General features: G+C 41.8%; 1 long non-coding RNA gene across 1 annotated transcript; it reads right to left on the bottom strand.

Annotated features, from left to right (window-relative positions):
* Window positions 1–13,367: 13,367 nt before the first annotated feature.
* LOC118769694 lies at window positions 13,368–24,534 on the bottom strand. Its single transcript, XR_005004513.1, has 4 exons — window positions 24,408–24,534; window positions 23,213–23,261; window positions 21,344–21,470; window positions 13,368–13,863 (listed from the first exon to the last, which is right to left on the bottom strand). It is a non-coding gene; the product is annotated as an uncharacterized LOC118769694 (long non-coding RNA).
* Between the last annotated feature and the right edge of the window lie 488 nt (window positions 24,535–25,022).

Raw genomic sequence — 25,022 nt, 5'->3', positions numbered from 1 at the left:
AGCTTTGTTATCATAAACCATTACTCCATCCTTATTTTTTACACCTCGTATCTCATCCTTAACTATCCTTTTGCAACTGTAGTATTGAAAAAAGCGTTTAGAGTTGCTCTTTGCATCTAGTGCAATATGTCTTTCAAAACACCTTTTAGCTTCCCTTATTTTTCTTAACTTGAGCTTGCATACTACTGTATTCAATCTTATTACTCTCTGAGCTGTCCAACTTTTATTTTCTAAATAATTTCCTTTTTTGTTTCAAACTGTCTCATAATGACTTATTCATCCACTGTGGATGCTTCTTTTTCAGCTTCCCTTTTTTCACTTGCGGAATGAATTTACACTGTACATCCAGAATAATCGTTTTAAATATGCACCACAATTCTTTCACAGTTTTGCCATCTAGAAGAGGTACCCAGTTTATATTCCTTGTATTATCACATCTTAATAAAGTCAGCTCGTCTAAAGTTGAAAACTCTAGCATTAGAGAATGCAGACTTAACTTGCCAAAAAACTTCAAATGCAACTGCACTATGGTCACTTGTTCCGAGTGGCTCCCCTACCTCAGTACTGCACATTTTGTCAGAATTATTACACAGAACCAGATCTAGAGTTGTGTTCTCTCCTGTAGGATGAGTAACAGACTGTATCAAAAAGCAGGCATTTACAACATCCCAAAACTCTTCCTCACATTTACCTTGACCTGACACAGCTTCCCAATTAATTGAAGGGTAATTGAAGTCCCCCATTACTATTGTCTCAACCTCTTGACATGCTAGTTTAATGTTATCAAAGAGCATGCTGTTTCCACTGCTGTCTGAGGCTGGTGGCCTATAACATACTGCGACATTCAGACCCTTTACATTTTCCCCCAATATTTTAATTCATATGTTTTCACTAACACCACTGGAACACAACACTGGAATTTCCTGAATATTAAGACATAGAGAGCTACGCCCCCTCTTCTTCTATTGGTTCTACCCTTTCTTAGCAGCTTGTATCCCTCTACGTTATACTCATCCCCATCCCTTGCACCAAGCCATGTCTCTGTGATCACAACATCAAAGTTACTATTACTCATAACAGCTTCTAGATCCAAAATTTTATTTTTTATGCTTCTAGCATTTAAACAGAGGAATTTCAGGGTACTGCGTGTGTATTTCCTGTCTTTCCTTTCCACTGTAACCCGTTCCACTTGTACAGTTTGCCCCTGTTCCAAAAGGAGTCCCAGTGCCCCATAAACCTGTACCCCTCTTTCCTACACCAGGTTTGCAGCCACGTGTTAAACCTCCATATAAAGGCTTGCTTCCCTTTGCTTGCACGTGGTACTGGTAGAATTCCAGAGAAGACTACCGTGGAGGTTCTGCTCCTAATCTACCCCGCTAGCTCAATAAATTTGTTCTGCAGGACCCTGAATCTACCCCTTCCTATGTCATTGGCCCCAACATGGACCACGACCATTGGATCCTCCCCTGCTTGTCAGCATGCTCCAGGAGGTCTCCAACCTGGGCACCAGGCAGGCAACAGACCATGCGAGACTCGAACACAGTATGCTATCGCGCGAACACATTATGCTATCTACCCCTCTAATGATCGAGTCCCCCACTATCACTAACTCCCTTTTCTTGGAGGATGAGCCCACCTGGGGCTCTTCAGTCCTCCCACTCTCAGGATCATGGGCCAACTCGTCCTGCAGTGGCATGAAACGGTTGGTCACCGCAATCTCCGGAGATGCCTCCCCTCTTGGAATTGTGCACCCCTTTCTACACCTACAACCTATTGTAACCCAGCTCTCTCGCCCTATCTGGTCTGTATCTTTCCCCCTACCCAGCTTCGGTGAGCACACTATCTCCCTATAGGGTGTACTAATCAGTTATTGGAGAGGATTCTAGATGGCGGAGCGAGTGGCAATACTTTTGCAGGCTCCGGTTAAAAATTTGTTGTTTAGTCCTGAATTGTGAACTTTTCATGCAATAACCCAATATTGTAGAACCAGATTACACAGTAACAAGGACAGTGATTGAATATACCAGATTACTCAAAGATTTTTGGTTTAATTGAGACGGAGTGCTAACATGACTGACTATGACTACGACTTGACAGTTCTCCATGAATCGTGTGATGGTGATATTGAAGAAATTGTAGAGGATGGAGAGACTTATAAGGAGCATAGAATAAATTTGACCCACACTCCAATAAAAAGCCTAAACCCCAAAAAATGAGAGCACAAAGTGACAAAAAAGAAGGAGGATGAAAGTACCAGCATTGCGATTCTCCACACAGTGCAAATTCTACCCTGAAAGATGGATGAAGACTGAACTTTTAAAAAGTTTTGACAAACATATTGCAGCCAACACAACGGCAGTAAAAGAAAACAACGAGGAGATTGAGGTGCTCCCGAAAAAAACAGGTGACCTTCAGAAAGAAAACGGCTCGCTAAGAAATTCATGTGCAGAGCAAGCTGGCTACAAAAGAAGATGGAATTTGAGGTTGATTGGTCTTCCAGAAAAAAGATGGAGAAGACACAAGAGAAATTGTCATTGGGATACTCACAAGAGTTGTTCCACTGTCTGTGGAACAGCTGCGAAAGACAGTGGATACTGTCCACCGCCTGGGAAGAAAGGGCAACGCTGCTACCTAAAACAACACCCCAAGGTCAATCATAATCCAATTCAGGATGAGAACTGTTCGGGATGATGTCTGGAAGACATCTAAAGATACGAGAGATGCACATCCGTTTCAGAGAAGATTTCTCCAAAGAAGACTGGAAATGGAAGAATGGAAAGTGTTCTACACAACTGACAAAATCATAATTGGAGATTTTAATTTGGTTCCTGATCTCTGGTTAGACCGTCTTCCATCCAATGGTCAGTGTCAGAACTATAATGACACTATAGTTGAACTGGTCACAAAAGCAAGTCTGACAAATTATTGGAGAATGAAAAATTCATTTACTACTTAATATACCTGGTTTAATGCATCTAATAATGGCCAGTGGTCAAGGATTGACTATTGGTTAATTTCAAACAATTTAGTCAATGATGCTTCTAAGTGTGAAATCTCAGCATCACCTCTAACTGATCATTGTGTAATTTCGTTGTCCATTTTGTTGTGTGGATATGTGTCTACCTTTACTCCTATCTGGAAATTCAATAATTACCTTTTGATGAATATAGGAAGAAGTCAAACATCTGATTGAGGAAATTGTTGAACTGGAAATGTCAACTTTGAGTAAATGGGAGTGGTTCAATTTTAAAGTTAAACAGGTTACAATCAAGACAAGTAAATATTCTGCTAAAGTTCAAAACCAGAAACAGTGGGACATTACTAGTTAGAACAACCATTTATGTAATAAAGCTGAATTAACAATGGATGAACATGTCAAATGAAACAATCTTCAATCCCAATTAGACGATATGTATTTGGAGAAAGCAAAGGATGAATTTATACGTAGAGCTCGTTGGATTGAGGAAGGGGAAAACAATTCTTCTTATTTCTTTAGTTTGGAAAAACAAAGACAAACAAAAAAGAAAATCCAAGAGTTGCTTATTAATAGTGTTACTATTGAAAATCAAGACCAAGTAAATGAGGAAATAGTTTTTATAGCAACTTTTCTAAGGAAAACTGTCTTTTGTTATTAGATAAAATTAGGGTGTTTAATAAGATGATGGATGAAGAACTCAAGCAACGTATGGAGGATAAGCTTTGAATTGAAGAGTTAGGGCTATTCTGCAGATGACTAATAGGAAGTCACCAGGACTTGACGGTCTAACCATGGAGTTTTACAATTTTTTTTGGAATGATATCAGGCAGCTGCTTTACAATGCCTTCTTAGAATGTATTTCAGCAAGAAATGTTTCTTCCACTATGAAGCGAGGTCTTATCACCCTAATCCCGAAACCCAATAAGGATAGACTCTCATTGGACAATTGGAGAACGATAACTATTATGTAATGATTATAAACTATTGGCACATGTCTATGCATACCGATTAAATGAGGGGCTACCGCAAATAGTCAATGAATGTCAGTCGGCCTTTATAAAGGGAAGAAGTATACATAATCATATCAGGCTAATATTTGATATGCTAGATTATCAAGATTTAGTCAATACCGATGGTTTTGTGCTATTTATTTTTAGAAGGCGTTGAACATTCTTTTTTATTGGAAGCACTACACCTCTTGGGTTTTGGAGAAGTTTTTTGTAACATAATTAAGATGTTTTACACTGATATATATTGTTCCGTATCCCTGAACCCTGGAATGGTCCCTAGGTTCAAGGTGTTACGTGGTATTTGGCAAGGGTGCCCAATCTCTCTGAAATTATTTATTTTGACCACCCATTTACTAGCAGTGTTTATTGGTAACAACTCTGAAGTACAAGGTATTACAATTTGTGACAAGGAATTTAAAATTAGTCAATTTACAGATGAGACAGCCATTTTCCTAAGAAATAAATCCATGATAGATAAAGCCCTTAATACAATTTTGTTATTCTCCAAAGCATCAGGGTGATCCCTTATTAAACAATGTGAATTACTTACCATACATACAAGCACAGATTCCACTATAGCTTCAATTAGATTTGAAACCGAAGTGAAATATTTAGGAATAATGATGTCTAGAAATGTTATTAGAGGAGAAGACATCAATATTTCTAACCGCTTAACAGATATGAAGAAATCTCTTAGTCATTGGCTAACCAGGGAACTTACTATCTTTGGTAGAGTTATTTTATCTAAAGCAGAAACTATCTCCAAATCAATCTATCCATGTCACTCCCTGTATGTCTCTTCCAATAATATTAAAAAACCAACTCAGTTATTTTCCAATTTTTATGGAAAAATAAAACCCATTACATTAAAAGATCACAGCTAGTCAAAGAGTGTGACAAGGGTTGTATCAAATCTTTAAAATTCGAATCTTTGATTGGAACTCTTAAGATTAAATGGTTTAAAATCATATCTGTCACTGCCAAATTCTATGTGGTTTCATATACCAAGGTCCTTTTTTAGGAAAATGGGAGGGCTTGAGTTTCTTTTAAAATGTGATTTTGAGGTGAACAAGGTCCCTATTAAGCTGTCAAATTTCCACAAATTCTTCAGTATTGGAAAATGATCATAATTTTTCTCCTCATGGATCAACCTTATGGAAGAATAGAGTACAATCAATAGAAAATCAATTTTTAGGAGGGATTGGTATGAGAAAGACATTTTGTTTGTAAATGATTTATTGAATGGCAATGGTAACTTTTTGGACTATGTGGCCTTTTCAGATAAATATAATGTAAATTGTACTCATAGAAAGTACAGTAAGATTTGCAAAGTGATCCCTTTATCGCTGATTCAGGTAATCCAAAACACCTTAATGTATTCAAATGTTAAACCAGTATTGCCAAATTTAGTGTTTAATGAGTATAACTTTAATGATAACAAATGTAATAAAATTATTAGTGCTGTTCTGAAATTCAAAGTGTTTCATGATTATAATAGAGGGTTGTAATGTACAAGTTCCTGATATGGAAACATTGTCTATTATGGGTAAAGCACACTGTAAATTTATTAAATGGCCTTTTTCCCCAATGGTTAAAGTATCATTTCAAAATAATACCCGGTTGCAGAATTTCTTAAAAAAAGAAGTGGACCCTTGTATCTTTTGAAATGTGTCAGATGAAACATTAGAACACATGTTTTTCTCATGTCCTGTGTCCAAAAGATTTTGGATAGATATAAAAACTTGGATATCACTTAAGGTAAATGACATTCCAACTTCTGACATTTCTCATATTCTTTCTTATATGGATAACTTAAACTCATTTATTTCTGACATGATTAATATAATCATTCTGATAAATATTCAATTCAATTGAATTCATTTTTATTTGTATAGCGCTTTTTACAACAAGTTGTCACAAAGCAGCTTTACATTGTTCCCAGACCTGAGACCCCCTGAGAGCAAGCCTAAGGCAACAGTGGCAAGGAAAAACTCCCTATCAGGAAGAAACCTTGAGTAGAACCCAGGTCAGAGGGGGAGCCCATCTGCTTCTGGCCGGCACTGGGCAGATAGAGTTAAAGACAAGTTATGCAATGTACTTTAAGACATCTACGATTGATAGACAATAGTAATTAACAGCAGAGTGATTATAAGAAGGTCTCCTAGGATGCCCGGTTCTTGGAACGCGGTTGGCTTTGATAGGCAGGGCAGCGAGGTAGCAGGACTGGAAAACGGGATGAGACGCTTGGGCTACAGCTCCGGACAGGAGCCCGGAGCAGGGGTAGGAAGCAAACAGAAAACAGTGGTTAGTGGAGGATAAGAATGGCAGGGATGTAGAACAGAGAGGCAGGAGAAGAGGGGCAGTGAAAAAGGTGTGCAACAAGGAAAAAAACCCCGGCAGGCCAACATTGTGGCAGCATACCTAGGGGACGGGAGGCAAGGGACCGGCGTAGTCATGAGGGCGACCCTAAGACAGTCAACACCAGATCACGGCACAGGGTCCATGAAAGCAATGACCACTTAGTCCACCCGAGACTCTATGATCCACGCCAGCACCAGGCCATGTCCCTCAGCTGAAGGATTTACTATATAGATATGTTTTGAGCCTAGACTTAAAGGTGGAGAGAGAGTTTGTTCCCCGAATCTCGGAGGGTAAACTGTTCCACAGGAGAGGGGCTTGATAGGAAAAGGCTCTACCGCCTACAGTAGTTTTGCCCACTCTTGGAATGGTGAGAAGCCCAGCATTTTGGGAACGAAGGGCTCTCTGCGGAAGATATGGGTGAAGAAGGTCCTTAAGATGGGGGGGGGGGAAGCCCATTTAAAGCCTTAAATGTGAGTAAAAGTATTTTAAAAACGATCCGGTATTTAATAGGAATTTAATAGAATACAGAGGTGCTGTCCTGCCTCCCAGTGTACTCTGAGCCCGAAGCTGAGGATCCTGGAAAGGACTTCCTGGTGATTAAAGAAGTAGTGCGGGCCAGCCTGTGGCCTGCCTGCAAGGACCAGACAGCCACATGCTCACCAGGCCGCTCAAGCCGCTGTAAGAAGCCACATAGGTAGACACAGTTGGGAAGAACTTCAGCAACTCCAGTTGCAGGATCCTGCAGCGACTCCAGGTAATAGGTAATAGAGAACAGGTAATAGGCCCAATAAAGCACAACTGAGTGTAATGAGCCTGCCTCAAGTTGATCGGGCAGTGGGATCACCTGAACCTGAAAGGGTTCTGTTCAGATGTTTACGGGACCCACGGGACAGTGAAGAAGTACGCCAGCTTGTAGTGCCAGAATCCCTGCGATGATATGAACACGAGACCCTGCACGACCATGGTGGACATTTCAGCGATAAAAGCACCATGGACAGGCTAAGGAGGAACTATTACTGGCCCTCCTTGTCTAAAGATGTGCGATGCTGGGTACATGCTCTACCTGCTCTTTGGGAGGGATGCCCACCTCCCCAGGGACATGCTCGGAGGCCAAGATTTGGAATTCAGTGGTGCTGAAGACCTGGACGACTGGGTGCTGAGCCACCATCAGCGGCTTCAGACAGCAGCAGATGTGACGTGAACAGCAGTGCAGGATACTTCAAGGAAGAGGAAAAGGCTGCATGACTGACGGGCCCGTGGAGCGCTCATCAGGCCTCGTGACCGGGTGTTACTGAGAAACCATCGACCACGCGGTTGAAACAAGATCCAGGATAGATGGGAGCCTGATCTGTATCTTGTGGTGTCCCAGGAACCATGCCAATATGCCTGTGTTCACTGTGAAGCTAGAGGCTGGAGGCCCCACCAAGGTGGTACATAGGGATCAAATGAAGGCCTGTGTATTTGATACCACAGTCCATTGAAACTTTCCCCCTAGACACAGAGAGGCTTTACACCCCTCTGAGTTACCTCTTATGAGGTAGTGTATGTTCCCCATACTTTTCCTAACACCCCTCAGCCACACCAAACACTAGGCAGAAGTAGCTCACTTTGTGACACATCTGATACAGACACAGGGGAGACTCAGGGCCAGCCGCGGGCGCGGGAGGGTGAAGGTCAGGTGGTAGGGGAGGACGGGTCAGATGGGGAAAGACAGTCCGAGGATGAAGATGAGTCTAGTGCAGAGAGTGCGGAACAAATGCCTAGTAGGCCCCAGAGAAGCACACGGGGTAGAATTCCCATTAGGTATAAAGACTGTTACCAAATAGCATGTGAATGTTTGTTTGGTTGTACAATCTGTGTTATTGTTATTTTCTTTTTCTTAATGGATTTTTTCTTTCAGATTTGAAGGTGGAATGTGTTTCCCAGTGTTTCTTTACATACCTGTTTTTTTACACTGGTCAACTAATAGAATAAACCCCTTTATTGATTTTCTTCCAAGTTGGGACTGATTCTCCAGAGTAGGGGCGACTTATTCCTATATGTGGTCACTGTGAGACAGACATAGACATGGTGAAAAATATAAAAAACTAAGGCATTAATATTTCAAAAAAAATTCTCCAGTTATCAGCAACATAAATTAAGTGTGAAATAATGAAAAACTGCGAAGTCCTGCTTGGGGAAGGGCTGACAGCCCCAATTGCAGTGCAGTGTATCTCAGCCTGCCGTAGGCTGAGGAACAGTGAATAACCACCAATAACTGGTTCATTATTTCAGTTTTGGAGCCATTATTTATTTATTTGTTCCTATTTTCTTCCTTTTCATGTAATGTGTATATATATGTACACACACCACTTTCAATGTGCTAAAAAATTGAGACTAAAAAATTTAAAAAAATCTAGAAATCTTCATAGGAAAAGTATTCACCTATCTAGAAATAAATCTGAAAAAGCTCTGGTTCAGCCAGTTGCCTTAGGAATTCATATAATTTATTGAATTGTATCCACCTGTATCTAACTGAAGTGGTTAGCACTTTTGATTGAACATACCTGTCTTTGTAAGGCTACATACACCTGTTTGTGTGAGGTCCCACCATTGGGCATTCTATATTAAGAAATATGATGTCAACAGAGCTTTCCCAACAATTCAGAGAAAGTGCTGTGGACAGACACAAAACAGTGAAGGGGTACAGAAAGATTTCCAAAGCTTTGAGTATCCCCTTTGAGTAAGCCATTTGAAATCAATTGGCAAGAAGTGAAAGGAACACAAATGGGCCCTGAATCTTCATCAACTAGGTCAAACTTTAAAACTGAGCAGCAAGAGAAGAAGTAGCAAACAAGAGGCTGAGGTTATTCCACACATCTGGGCTGTATGGTAGGGTGGTGAGGAGGAAGCCATACTTTAAAAAATGTAATCTTGTTTGCAAAAAAGCATGTGCAAGCCAGACAATGTGGAAAAAAATTGTGGTCTGATCAAATAAAAATTGAGTTTCCCAAGAGGAAAATCACATGGTCTGAACTGTGGCGGCTGGAGCCCTTTCAGATTTCCTTCTTGCTAAGAGCGGTGTACGACACTCTCCCAACCCCGGTGAACCTACACAGGTGGGACATGAGGGAAGACCCCCTGTGTAGGCTCTGTGGAGAGAGGGGAACCATGGCCCACATTCTAGCAGGGTGCAAGGTGGCGCTTACTCAGGGGAGATTTAGGTGGCGCCATGACAATGTGCTGTCAACACTTGCCAACATCTTGGAGCAGGAAAGAAGGAGGAAGCATCCGGCCACCCAGCCAGCCAAGACAAAGCCACAGCTGAGTACCATCAACTTTGTCAAGGAAGGGCAGAAGCCAGTTGTCTTGAGTGGAGCAAAACAAAAGCTTCTGCAGACTACTCAGGGATGGGAACTGAGGGCAGACCTTGGGAGAAAACACCACTTCCCAGAGGAGATCCTATCCACAACTGCGTCCAGATATTGTGATGTGGTCTAAGGAGGGAAAGAAAGCCATGTTGGTGGAACTGACAGTCCCATGGGAGGAGGGCTGCGAGGAAGCAGCAGAGAGAAAGAAAGCTAAGTACCAGCAGCTGGTTCAAGACTGCCGGGACAAAGGCTGGACAACATGGCTGTTCATGGTCGAAGTGGGATGTCGAGGATTCCCCGCACAGTCAGAATGGAATCTGATGACAAAAGTTGGAATAAGAGGACTGAAGAGAAAAGGGGCTGTTCAAAGGTTGGGAGAAGCAGCAGAGAGCGCCTCCTGCTGGCTCTGGCATAAGAGGGAGGACACTAGCTGGAGGCCTGGAGGAGGGGGCAGTGACTTGGCCACAACTGCCGACCCACCAACTGGAGGGTGTCGTGGTTGGGTCGAAACACCCGATGATGGTTGGGAACCACCTGATGACCCCTCCCCCAGGCTAAAGGTTACATCCATTAGAAATGGATGTATTATGGCATCGTTGATGTATGTTCAATCATCAGTTGCTAAAAGGTATGTCTGGTGAAAGAAGGGCACTGCTTATCACTTTCACAGCACCATCCCCATTGTTAAGTATGATGGTGGTAGCATTATGTTGTGGGGTTGCTTTTTATTGGCAGGAACTGATAGGCTTGTCAGAATTATAGGAAGAATTGATGGAGAAAAATAGAAGTCTGCAAAAGACCTGAAACTGGGATGGAGATTCATCTTTAAACAGGACAATGACCCTAAACACAGAGCCACAGCAACTCTACAGTGGCTTAAAACCAAGTGAATGTCCTAGAGTGAGCAAGTCAAACAGTATAATTCATGCCAGTAAAGCAAATTTGAATTTGATAGAGAAAAACAACTCAAAAGAAACAAAAATTACACTTATTGGGACACACAAACTATTTGGCCCAAAAGACAGTACAATGTGGAAGATTTTCTAACCACAATGATTGACTAAAAGCCAAAAATTACCTTGAGACTCAATGAACACAGCCTGGCCATAGAGAGGGACCTCCACAGAAAAACATGGCTACCTAAAAGCCACCTTTATTTTAACTACTACTATTAGTATCAAAATTAGAAATTTTACATGTTTTTGATTGGAACACTTTGTTCTTCAATACTGTTCATTATTAAATTATCGTGACTGGTTACATTTTTCTGTACTATAGCAATACAAATGTGCTGTGGATGGTGAAAACATCAAAACAAAGTCACAGTATCTGAAATACACAATAGATCAAGCTGTCAGAAATTAATTATCAAAACCAATACTGCTCTTTATCAGTATGTCTCTTTTTTGAAAATAAGTGTGTCTGTGAGTATGCATGTTTATTGTTTGCTGCCCAGTTAATGTTATTGTTTTGATAATTAGCTGGGCGTGGAAGTTTGGGTCTCAGCACATTACACTGGATTACATTACATCATTTAGCAGATGCTCTTACGGTCAGGGCACAGGCAAGGACTCAGGCGCAGACCACGAGAACTCCAGATTCCAAGTGCCTTTATAAGGATGCCAGGCAGAAATCGTGACCAAAAAAACAGGCAGGGTAGAGACCAGGCAGGCAGTCCAAACACAGTTAGGAATCAAAGCCGGGGACAGGCAGGGACAAACCAGGTAGTCAGGAAGATCAGGTGAACAAGGCAGGGCAGCAGGCCGGAGCAAGGTCAAAGAGCAGGGTGGGTCGATTCAGGGAACAGCAATCAGGCAGAAAACACGGCAGGAACAAGACAGATACAAACACACTGCAACGAACTGGCAACAAGACAGAGACAAGCAGGGTAGATATAGGGCTGGGCTGATGAGAAGATGGGAAGCAGGTGTGTAAGCAGGCAGGAGGAGATGATCGGGTGGGTGGAGACAGGGCGGAGAGTGGGGCAGGGCTAGAACACAAGGAAAACAAAAGCACATGGACAGGGAAAAACAAAAACACAATAGCTAGGGGGCGGGAGCACTGACACTTACCCAGAGCGACTTACAAATAAGTGCATCACTATGATAAGAGTAGACATCGTAAGGTATTACAACAGGTCAGTAAGATACAAAGTTAAAATAATAAGCTAGTGTGGAGGTTTTTTTTGAACATAACAATACATAACAAACATAATACATAACAAACACAACAATCAATAGCATGGAAAAACATACATTGGGGGGGAGGTAGGCTACAGATACAGCATGAACAGATGAGTTTTAAGTTTTTTTCCTGAAGGTGTCCAGGGAGTAGGACAGAGGTAGTCGAGACGTGACAGGATGAGGGTCTGGATCACCACTTTGGCTGAGTATTCGGAGAGGTAAGGTCTGATCTTCCTTATGTTGAATAACAGGAATCTGCAGATCCCGGTTGTGGCTGCAATATGGTCTTTGAAGGATAAGTTGCTGTCCAAAGCATATATTTAGTTATCAGCTGATTAGAAGAGTGTCTCCACAGCTGTATTATTAATTATCTTAAGGATTGAAGTAACAGGGTGATGGTACAGTGTAATGATGTGCGGGTTGGCCCATAATTCGCGGGTCCTGCGGGTTGACCTGCAGGTCGGGCGGGTTCGGGTAAGTTTGCTAGAAAATATCACAGGTTCGGGTGGGTCAGGTCAAAAACTGACAAAGCAGCGTTCTAAGTTATACATAACTTACAGAAACATTGTGTGCAATAGGCATTGCATTATAGGCTCTCCGAATTGTGTGCTCCAGGCTAGGCTGTGATTACTAGTCCACATTTCACCTTCTCTTCCCCTCTCTCTGTCACTCTCTCTCTCTCAGACACATACACACACACACACACACACACGTACGCACTGGAGGGTGCAGGTCCTCTTATGCCCTGGCTGTCAACAATCTGCATTGCTGAACTATAAAGTAACCTGCCTGAAGCGTGTCGAAATAGGTTAAATCCTGGAACCGTGGACTCCATTCTTTTTCTACACAGAGCGGCCAAACACCAGGCTAAAAAAGACAGTACAGACCTACACATGTAGGCTACTATTTTGTTAAAGTTCACCGTTAAGATGCATCATTTGTGTGTGTGTGTGTGTGTGTATGTGTGTGAGAGAGAGAGTTCATTCATGTCTTTAATGAAGGGTTACTTGTTTTGCTGCTATTCAACAATAAAGAACATAGTTTGGAACAATTTGTCTGTTTATTTAGTAGCCTAGACCCAGACGCTATTAGGCTAAGATAAAATAGGCTATGCCTTGCAATCAATGTATTATGCTAAAGTTTGGGCAAACAGCGCAAAAACAAAATAGTGCAACACCGCTCACTTTGCTGTAGCCTGCGGTGGCTCGTGCAAATCCTTGTTGTCTACACATCCTTTTTGAAACGTGCACTAAATAAGAAAACATTATCTCTTACTCTATGATATGGATGCTATCGATATACAGGCTAAAGTTAGCGGTTTGCAGGTTGGGTCAGGTTCGTGTTAGGAGCCACAAACGCTGGCCCCCGCTACCCCAGCACAGGTTCCTCAATTAGATCTGCCCACCACAGACAACCAGGACCCCAGGAGTACAGGTACAATGACTTTATTAAATAAAAAAAACAATTCATACAGGGATGGCTCACGCTCTGCTGATCTCCGTTCCTAACCTTTCTCCCCCCTTCACCACCTTTCCTTGTCCCGCTCTCTCCCCACAAGGGCCCGGCGCCAGGAGAGAGATTGCCCTCTCCCACACAGCACTGCAAGTTAGGCACATCATACAGATATCCCCGTGCACTCTCGCACACCACACTGTGACCACTCTGCTTCATCTCCTGGCTACCCAAGGGGGGGGGGGTACCACATGCCAAGGAGGAGTAGGTCCTCACACACACGCACACACGCATACAAGGAAAAAAAGGCCCAGCGCCTCAATGCTGGGTCTCACTTGCGCCCCAAAATAAAAATACAAAACCCCAAAAGAAAAGGATGGAGTGCTGCTGATGTTCTTGGTCCGGACCGTTGCCTTCCGACACTGATGTTCACTGCTTGTCATCCTCACGCAGCTCCGGAGCAGGAACTATGGCCGTGCTGGGGGGGGGGGGCAGTGGCACGAATCACCCTCTCTGTTAGGCTGGGCAGACTGAAAAAGAGCACACACACACGACGACAATGACGCCGGTCACGTCCCTTACTGCACAGGGGCACCTATGAATTGTCGCTCCACCGCTCTCCAGCTTCGCTTCCCCTCTCCTTTCCGTTGCCTTGCCGCCCCGGGCGTCACTCCGGGAAGCGGTCTGGGTCTGCAGCGCTCCGCCGTCACTCACTCCGCAGTCGCTGCAATTAAAACAAAATCCCCTCCTGGGATTTCCCCAAAACAAAACAAGGAATGAAATGAAACTTAACAAAATATCCAAAAAAGGGAAAACCGGCCGAAAACGTACAAAGACAACTGAATCCCAAAACAACCAAAAAGCAATGAAAAATAACCCAAAAAACAAAACTATTTTCCCCAGTAAAACCGCGAGCAGAGCTTTCCCTTACCGAGCCGTCCGTCTCTCCAACTGCCTGAATTGTCGCGTTTTTAATACCTGCACTCCCGACAATAATGACAATCCAGAACAGCTTCAAGCTCTGCCAGTGCAACAGTGGCAATCATTCAATAACCCTGACCCAACAACACACCCGTGGTTCCCAATTAATATTCCCGAGCAAGAGGTTCAACAAGCAGCACCTGTCAGCTCACCTCCTGACATTCGGGTGGTTGATTAATGCATATTTTTTCGGGTTGGGCGGTGCGGATTGATTCTCATAACGGGTTGGGTGGGTGCGGGTATTAAAAAACCCTGACCTGTGCGTCCCTAGTACAGTGGCAGCTGTAGCGGCAGCCTAGGTCAGACAAAGACTTGGTTGCACAAAGACAAGACAGTCGATATGTGTGAGTCCACCAAGGGAGAACATCAGGGAGAACAGCAATGCACCATGTATATCACAATTCCTGTCACCATCACTTGCAGAAGATGCACTTGTTGTCACTGTCCTCCTTGGTTTTGCAACATTATCAACTTTGTCTACCCCTCGTTGACCCCCCCACCAACAACCTGCCGGTTGCTGGAGGCCTGTGGAACCATTTGTCGTCATGTGCAAAGACATCTGCTCGATCTGTAAAAACTCCCTTCTTATTGTGCAGTTGGCGATATCTTTGAGAAGTGGCAATGCTGCCATTCTTCCTCTTGCAAACCACTGCATTATTGGACATTTTATAGCCTATAGATTGACTGAAATGTTTTACACGTGTGGAATGATAATATGTATATTAAATTTCCATCAAGGATGTATCAATTATGCTAATAGGGGTAGTTTTGAAAAAAACAATGTGTTTTTGTTTTGTTTTCCACAAGTAGCCTAGCTTATGTTGTTTTAATTTACTACTAACTTTATTGTGCAAATCATTACGTATAGTCTAAGCAATGAGTTCAATCTGGCAATACAACTACAACAGCATCTACTACTACTATACTAACAATAATAATAATAAAAATAAATATAGCCGCAAGCGGCGATTATGGGGTCTAAGCACATCAGCAGAAGATTGAATGGGTGATGGCTGCCATTGTTTCTGAGACATCAACTTGTCCTTGAAGACTTTATCAGGACCCTTGACCAAGACGCATTATACAAAATTCTTCATTAGGGAATTATTAGGTAATCAGTTTAAGTGCTGCTGAAATTTGATTGGCTGAGGGTGGCCATCTTGTTTGAGCTATCAAATTCTCCTTAAAGACTTTATGAGGACATGTGACCAAGACACAGCATTCACCATTTCAAATTAATCAGACAATTGCTTTAGGAGTTATGACCATTTGTTTGCTATAGCGCCACCTAATGATGGATTTACACCAAATTTGGTAGATTTGAGTTTAATGGCCTGTAGATGAGGGATCTCAAGTTTAGTGATGATTGGTCATTACATTCAGGAGCTATAGCTCATTATATCAATAGAGGCCGCACCCAGAAATTTCATTGGTTTACTTTATCTTTTAACTTAGCAACTTTCTTTATACTGAGATAAAAGATCATGGTCTGAAGATGCTATGTACCAAATTTCGTTCAAATTGGACAAACCATCTAGGAGGAGATAGATTTGAAATTCAAAATGGCAGAAAATCCAATTGGCATATCATTTTGGTCCCAAAAGCTTTTTTGTTCATCCTGAGCCATGGAATCAGGGGAAATAAGAATTTTGATTCCAGCCCAAACGGTTCAAGAGTTATAGGCCAAAACGCGTTGTGGCTTCCTATAGCGCCACCATCTGGCCAATCGGGGTAATTTTTCTAACCTCAGTAGTGGGTAACCCTAGGAACCTAGTTGCCAAGTTTCATGATGATAGGTCATAGGTAAGTCAGTTTAAGGGCTGCTGAAAATTGATTGGCTTATGGCCGCCATCTTGTTTGAGCTATCAGCTTGTCCTTATACAGCTTGTTAGGACCTTTGACCAAGACACAGCATGCAAAATTTGAACTAGATCGGGCAAGTGCTTTAAGAGTTATGACCATTTGTTTGCTATAGCGCCACCTATGGACGGATTTACACCAAATTTTGTAGGCTTGAGTCTAATGGCCTGGAGATGAGGGATCTCAAGTTTGGTGATGATTGGACATTGCTTTAAGGACTTATTATATAAATAGAGGCCACACCCATCAAATTCATTGTCGGCCACGTTGTTGAACGTAGCAATGTTCTTTATATAATATTTAAAGATCTTGGTCTGAAGATGCTATATACCAAATGTCATGACAATTAGTGCCACTGTCGAGGAGGAGATAGATTTTAAAGGTTTTAAAAAGATGTCAAAATATTGGAAATCCAATATGGCACATAATGTGTTCCAGGAGGCTTTTTTGTTCATCTGGAGCCAGGGAATCAGGGGGAAAAAGAATTTTGATTCTACCCAAAACGGTTCAAGAGTTCTAGCCCAAAACACGCTGTGGCTCGCTATAGTGCCACCATCTGTCCAAACGGGGTAATTTTTTTTACCTGAGTAGTGGGCGACCATAGGAACCAATCTACCAAGTTTGGTAGCTCTAGCATCAATGGGGCCATTGTTCAATCAGCTAGCTTAGCTGTGGTTTAGAACGGTACAACTTAAAATGGAAGTATCACGAGTTCAGCGCACAGCTGAGTGTTAAGCTGAACGTGATTGCTGTGTAACAACACGCACCGTTTCAGCTGATTCACAATTAAACTGTCTGAAAACCAGAAGTTGGAGATCTACCCCGAACCAGAGCCCGTCTATACAGATATTCTTTGCCAGAATGAAGAGTTAACAAGAATGCCACTTAATGACATGATTTAGGATTCTCTGCGAGTTGGATCCTCGATGTAATATAAATATTATAGGCTATTGTAAATGTTATTAAGATGCGTTTTAACCGAACGCGAAGTGAAATTTCGTTTTGCTTTCCTTGTGTGGGTTTGATCGCTTGCCTGAAAAATGAACAAGTGAATTTGGCCTATTTCGTGTCACTCGTAAATTTAGCTTCGCGTTCGGTTAAAATGCAGCTTCAGGCTTATATATTTCTTATACAATTGACTTCACATCCACCAAAAATAAAGTTTATTTCTCTGCAATAAATAAGACCCTTCCTGGATCCTGTCGTCATTGAAGTGCCTGAAAGGGAACTAAAGTAACAACTTTATTGTAACCCTCTATTTATAAGCATTTTGATCTAGATCGTGTTTGAATTATTACTCAGGGATGTACACAGACATTTTGAGGGGCAGTGGCTCTAAGACTAAGGTCTAGTCAAAAGACAGTTTCAGGATGATATGGCGATTTAATGTAGTCGAATTAGCAATGATAGGCTACTAAAAAGCTTATAAGCAACAACAACGAAATGAATATAATTATTAGGCTATAATTTATTACCTCCAGAGGCGCAGCTCAACCAAAGAGGGGCTACCCTCTGCACCGGTACCTCTTAACGCCCACTCGGAGGCCAGTAACCCATGCAGAGGTCCAGTTCAATAAGAGCCACAAGAAGAGTTGCTGCTACATTGAGCGAACATTTGGCTTATTGAAGAGCCACTTTGCATGCCTCTCCTTTGGCCTTCGGACCACCCCACAGAGGGCAAGCATCATCACAGTCGCCTGTGCAGTCCCCCATAACTTGGCGATCGACTGGGTTGAGCCCGGTTATCCTCAGCCACAAGGTGCTGACCTTCAGGACTTTAATACTGCCGCTGGACCTGATGCTGCTGATCTAGCAGGGAATGCATTTCGCCAAGCCATCATTGCAAACCATTTCAGTTAACCTCACAGCATGCATACATACATTATATATATATATATAAATTTCTTATTGTTGAAAATTGACGGTGCCACATGGCGCTAAAATCCTGGTGATGAATGCAGAATGCATTATTTAGATTGAGCGTGTTTTGTCGTCTGTCTCTGCGATTAGAAGAAAACAGCCCACAATTTTGATGTAGAGAGTTATCTCTGCAAACTTTAATTATGGGACTGAATAAAGAGATATGCCTATATAGCTTTTATTTCACACAGTCAAAGTATGTGACGACATAGGCCTACATGGGGGCAGACATCAGGCTAACAAAATATTACTACAGTTTGTGTGTAGGATGTGATGTAGGTCTCATTCTACAGATAAAATGGTTTAGTCTCTCCTTAAACCACCTCAGTATCAGGTTGGCAGTAAGTTAAACCACAGGTACCAATGACAAGCACTATGTGCTTGGACCCCTAAAAATCAGAACAAACACAATAGGGTTCCAGCACTACGTGGTTGGACCCCTAATAATAATGATAATAATAATAATAAAAATTAGAACAAACACAATAGGCTTCGGTGCTTGGCCCCTAATAATAGTGAAAAATTCTAACAATTATGAGGAATTTATGTTAGCTTATTGTAGATCCTCCATTGCGCATGTGCAATGTATAGTGTTAAAGAAAACGGAACTTTCTTTTCAGCGAATTCCTGAGACACGTGCAGTTTGATGGTGGCACACAGTTTTTTGACCGTGATCTGTATCGTGGTCTGTACCTTTTGTTTGAAACTTTTATTTGATTAAGAATAATGTGAGCACTGGACACCCGAATGTGTAAAGTTGACAACCTTCAAAAATAAATGACATCAACCTTCACTGGATTCGGTATCGTGAGTACCTCCATTATAGTTCAGACGTATAATAGAAAGTAGACGGGGATACGGATTTGAGTCAGAAATTGCCTTAGTATGTGCACGTGAATGAAGTGGCTTAATTATAACAAAAACAAAGGCTGAAATTTCGCCACTACACGTAATTATGTAATGATCTACAAAAAATTTGTCACAATATCTGCTTTTCTTTGTGTGCTCTGTGCCTTTTTATGTCCATTAGAACAAAATGTCATTAAATCTAAGTACATGGACACATGGGTGTTTAAACCTGTTTTTCAGTATAGCACCCCAAAGTGGGCAAATTTCACTAAACTTGGTGTGTGACACCCAGGCCTCATGGTAAGTGTACTGTCTTCATCTAGCAGCTTAAACTCATTTCCCATTATCTTCTCCAAGGAACAGACGGGTGTTGTATTTGGACAGAATTTAATGAAGAAAAGGTAAAACTGAAATAAATACAAATACAGGTACGGGTAAGTATAAAAGTATTACAAATTATAGCTATTTTACTAACAATCTTCCTTCCACAGGTTTCTCTAACAATCTTCTCTCCACAGGTTTCCAACCGGATTAACAGGAAAGTATGCTTCTTAGTGCTAAGGTAACATAAATGTCTAACTATCCTTTTTCTTTACTTTCAGGTTCATTAACGATTACTTACTGGCAATGCCGGGAGAAAACACCAGAATAAAGTTGCTTGGTTGAACATGAACTTCTTGTTCTCTGTCTTTCTTACACGTGTGACTGATTCACTCTGATAAACTAAAATGGCTGCCTTGGCAGGTCACAGGTCAAACTAAAAACTCTTCAACTTAAAAGTCTCCTTTTTCCAAGTTTTCCCCCTTCCCATTACATTACAGTAAGCATGTCTAAACGAGCTTTATGCCAATGAACAAAAGCATTGCAGAGATATGGCCACTCTTCCTTTATGGTGACTTCAGTGGTGAATTTGTGGGTACACTGCGGCCATATTGTTCAACCTGGGAACTATCCTTTAACAACTCTTAAAGACAATGGTCCAAAGAGGTAACACACAAAACCTCATTGTGCCACAACTCTAGGAGGAGGTGGTTAAATGTGTTTTTGACAAAATCAAAGATGGATGAAACACAAAATGGCTGATGTGGAGGTTTCATACGTTCCCAGATAGGAGCCTTAGCTTTGATTAAGCACAAGAAATTTAGTTGAAATATCTGCTTTTCTGCCAGAGTAATGGGAATTTAAATATTTTTTAATGCTATAGCGCCCCCAAGTGGCCAGATTTCATGAAACTTGGTGCATACCCAGTATTGCTAATATCAACAAAGTGTACGAAGTTTGGCATCACTCCAACAAAGCACTGCTGAGATATGACTCACTTCCTGTTTTGGTGTCTTCAACATAGAATTTCATTGGACAACAGCGGCCACATCGTTTGCCCTAGCAAAATTCTTTGAATAACTTTTGGTCAGACCCCTCTGTAGATGATACGTGCCAAATTTGGTGGTGATAGGATCAACGGTCTAGGACTAGTTTGCAAAAGTAGTAAATTCAAAATGGTGGAAAATCCAATATGGCGGACTTTAACTGGTGCATTCAAATCGTCATGACCCAAGGATTCAGGAGATCACAACTCTAGGACAAATGGTTCAAAAGTTATAAGCAAAAATGTACCTTGAAGTTTGGCCTGTTGGTGGCGCTACAGAGTTGGATGGATTGACTCTTGAAATTTGATGCCTGGATATTTTGGACTGTCCTCTATCAATATGCCAAATTTCATTAAAATCTACCAAGGGGTTCTATGGGCTGCCATAGACTCCCATTGCAGAAAGTATAACAATAATAATATTGAAAAATTCTCACAATTACAATAGGTGGCTAGCACCTTTGGTGCTTGGCCCCTAATAATAATGAGGACGTGCTGACGTGGAGCTGAGTACTTTTCCATGTCAAAGACCGTTTTTATAGGGGACTTCCGTTATGAGGTCTGCGGAGTAGTTGCATGCTCAGCTTGCTCCCACTATCGCACTTTTATTTACTTTTTAATCCTTGCCATTTTCAGTATAAAACTGTTTGCAGCAGTTTTATAAGTCGGTGTTAACTGTACAGACTACCCGGCAATGTCCAAAGGAAAGGGAAAATACTCTGAAAAAGACAGGGATTCTCCGTAAACTCCTAGCATAACTATGGCCGAGATTTGCTTGCTACTGGACGAACATAGAGCTGCTCTCGTGGCTGATTTCAAATCTGGCTTCCACGCTGGACAGCATGCATTCCACTGTTACAGACCACGGGCAGCATATCACCTCTTTGGAAGCTAATGTCACTGAAGTCGACCAACATCTCCAACAACTTAAAGATGCGTGCTCCACTTTGCAGAGGGGCAATGAGTCACTCAAGCTGAAGTAGCGGACCTAGAGGGACGCAGCAGACGCCAAAACATCCGGATCATCGGCTTACCTGAATTGATTGAAGGCCCTCGTCCATCCATGTTCTTCTCCCAATTTCTTGCTGATGTCCTCGGCACGGAGAGGCCACGACCCATCATCCTACGCTTTCACCACTTCTAAGATAAAGACCTGTTGATCTGCGAGACGAGGTGTTCTGATCTATAAAGGCCGTAAGATCCGCTTCTATGACGACTAAGTGTATAAGTTGTATAAGTGGGGGTACACGCCAGCTGTCCTCTACCCAGTCAAGCTGCGTATCACCCTGCCTAATGGGGACAGGACATGGCTCCTGTCTGCCCCAGAAGCTGTCAAGTTTGTCCAGGATTTGAACACAGATCCGTAAGCAAGTGAACTGACACTTTCTCCTCTTATTACTATTGCAGTGCCGCTTATGGCTTAATGACTTTTTTTTACTTGGCTTTTCTCTTCTTAACACTCACCATATAACTGACTCTAACTGCACTTTAATTGTGCATTTTTTTCTATCAGTACTTCCTTTAACAATTTATTTTTGTCTTTATTTATTAGACTGTTACCGAACTCCTTTTATCAATACATTCATAATGGACTTTTCTATTATTTCGATAGGAGTTTAAAGACTACTGCTATTGCTTTACATAACAGTCATCCCCCTTTTTTCTCTTGTGTTTATTAATTATTTACTTTTTTATATTATTCACTTGACTAACTGGAAGTGGAGGGGGAGAACATTACATATACAGTATATATATGAATGTATATAATTGTGCACTTTTGTTGTTGCTGCAAGGTCAATTCAGTCTTTTTAGGCATATTTTCGGCAGGTTATTGCAATAGCAAGGCTTCAATGCTTTTAAAAAACCCTGCATATGCCTATTGCAAATGTCTTAATGTGTTTCACTTGAGGTATTTAAAAAGTTCTAACATTTGTTTATCAACATAATGTTGTGGGAACAGAGCGATGGGATTCAGGAAGTATTAAGATATGCTGATCAGTGTATCAGAGTATGTTTGTTGCTGTCTTTTTCTGTAGCAACTGGATTGGGGTTTGGGTTATGGGGAGGGGTTGGATGGGGTGAGGATTGTATGTTTAATGTTTTTTCAGTTAGGTTTTCCATTATGTTGTTTTATTCATGTTTTTTTGTTTTTACCTGTGTGCTACTCCTATAACTCAACATGTTCAACTCGGTCAGGTGCCATACCCTCTCCCTCTATGCCGCTAGACTACAGGCAGGGGGTGCCAGTCATGGGGACAGAGACGTGCAAGAATGATACCTACTCAGGTCCCCAAGTATCACTTTATGTTAAGCTCTAACACATTGACAGCAGCAAGTGGTGCTTTAAGATTTACTAGTTGGAATGTCAAAGGACTGAATTCACCTGTAAATCGTAACAAAGCGATTAACCATCTAAAACATTTAAACACTAAAATTGCCTTTTTACAGGAAACTCACCTCAAGCCATCAGACCACCTTAAACTTCGCAGAGCGTGGGTAGACCAGCTCTACCACTCTTCATTCTCAAGTAAGGCCAGAGGGGTTGCAATTCTTGTTCATAATTCAGTTCCATTCTCTATGTCTAAGATCATATCAGATGCCAACAGGAACTTTATTATCATTACAGGGAAAATCTGTGCCAATAATCTGTGTGCTGCCCCTTTAAGATAGTTGATAAAATGTTGACCATGCAATGCTGTTTATCCATGTAGACTTGCCGTAGTTTGATTTGCACTGAAAAAGCTTTGCAAGCACAGCTGTTGTTCTTTCCTCACTGTTCATTTTTCTCTGTCTGAACCCTAAATACACATATGTCTGTAAGTAATCGGTGATATTTGATTTAAATATTTACCTTTATGTGATACCCACTGTAATATCGTGAACATGGGTATAAAATGCCGTACCTGGAGTAGTCACCGGTCGGTGCTGTCCTGAATTGATTTTGATGTAATCCTAAAAAAAGAGAAAAAGTGAGACTTCAGTCTGATAGGAAAATAGATGCATAAGTTCGGCTGTCATCTTTGTTACTCCCTGTGGCAAGAGAAAGTAAACCTATTAAAAAGGCTTCCTGACTTTTTTCTTAAGATACTACATAAATTCGGCGACGAGATAAACAGTAGATATAGTTGGATGTTTTGGGCTGAGAGTGAGGTAGGATGACACGTGGGTCGACACGCTAGGTAGCTAACTTTGGGTTCTTTCGAGAAAAAAGAAAAGGAGGAGGGAAAGAAAATGGGTACTATAGAGTGCTACATGTAACACCCTTCAGAGTAAAGCCGCTACGCCACCCTCTCAAACACCAGGAGTAGAGGGAGCTCCGTGGGCCCCTTTTTTTAATGAAGAGGCTGAAGTCGTAAATATAAAAATGATACTTTATTATTACAATCATAAAAGATAGGGCGAGAGCAATAGAAATCATCCACACACCCTTACACACCATACTTCTCACACTGCTCAGAGCTAAGCTAGCCCCAAGATCTCATACCTCCGCGTGGTGCTCCTGCTAGAAAAGGGGAGAAGTCACTCGTCACACGTGTATACTGGTACAGCACACTGCAAGTGAAATAAACTGCACGCAAGCAGAATGTGGAGGCCATGCAAATAAAGCCGATAGCCCAGCACAGCAAACGCAAAATAAAAAACACAGCAAACCGCAGTAAGGTAAACCCCCTTTTCTATAGCTGCATGCACACGTGTGGATTAGCTTGTAATGGCAATGTGGGAAATCGTTAGGCAAAAAAGCAGTTGATCCAGCTAACCAGCCTGCCGAAACTCTAGATCAAAGCATAGCAAAAAGATAAGAGCGCTACACAATAAACATGCTCAGCGTGGCTGCTGGCTAGCTGGAAACAACTTACAAATCAGTACATCAGAGGAACAGTGATCGACCATGCACATGCCTAAGATCAAAAAAATAAAAAACATTATTTGCGCCATTATACACAAACAACTAAAAGAAAATGTCCACATGCAATATCTACATTACTACTCCCGTCTGACTCTCCAAGTTCTATGACCGGAAAATGATGGAAAAGGGAATCAATTTAAAGCAAACAGTATGTCTACATCCCCGATTGCCCTGAATTCATGATCCTTTACCTGCACATAACAGTTACCAAAATATAGTCCCCGGGACTGCCGCACCATGTGGGGTAGGGCAATCCTTAAACATTTGCGTCCCACATGCACTGAATGCCAGCAGCGCTGCTACAGCAAGGTAAGGACCCCAAACATTGGACCTTTCCTCACTGCCTGTTCAAAACGTTTTTATTGTGTCTGTGAGCTAATAGGAAAGCTGCTTCCTGTTAGTGTGCTGCTTGCTGGCTACATACAGATGCAAAGGCAAGGGACATGCTGCGACGGAATGTAAATTCAAGAACGAGAAATGCCATAAATGCAAGAAAATAGGCCATATAGCGAGCGCATGCAGAACGCGAAAAACAAATGAGAGTAAGAGAGAGCATGCCTTTGAAAAATCTAAAACTCACAGAGCACATAGTGTAACTGTAGACAAAGAAGATGAGACAGAGCTGACCTATTCTCTCAACAGTGTAATGGCCTCAAGCACAAAGAGAGTGACGCCATTTCAGGTCGACATGCAAATTGAAGGGCATCTAGTCAAATTTGAGCTAGACACTGGAAGTAGTGTCACAGTCATAAATGAATTGGAGTACAAGACAATATGCCCAATGTCAGCCCAAAGTTAGAGAAAAC

The sequence above is a fragment of the Megalops cyprinoides genome, chromosome 22, assembly GCF_013368585.1.
Source record: "Megalops cyprinoides isolate fMegCyp1 chromosome 22, fMegCyp1.pri, whole genome shotgun sequence".
Classification (NCBI taxonomy): Eukaryota; Metazoa; Chordata; class Actinopteri; order Elopiformes; family Megalopidae; genus Megalops; species Megalops cyprinoides.
This window is presented reverse-complemented; position numbering and strand designations above follow the sequence as displayed.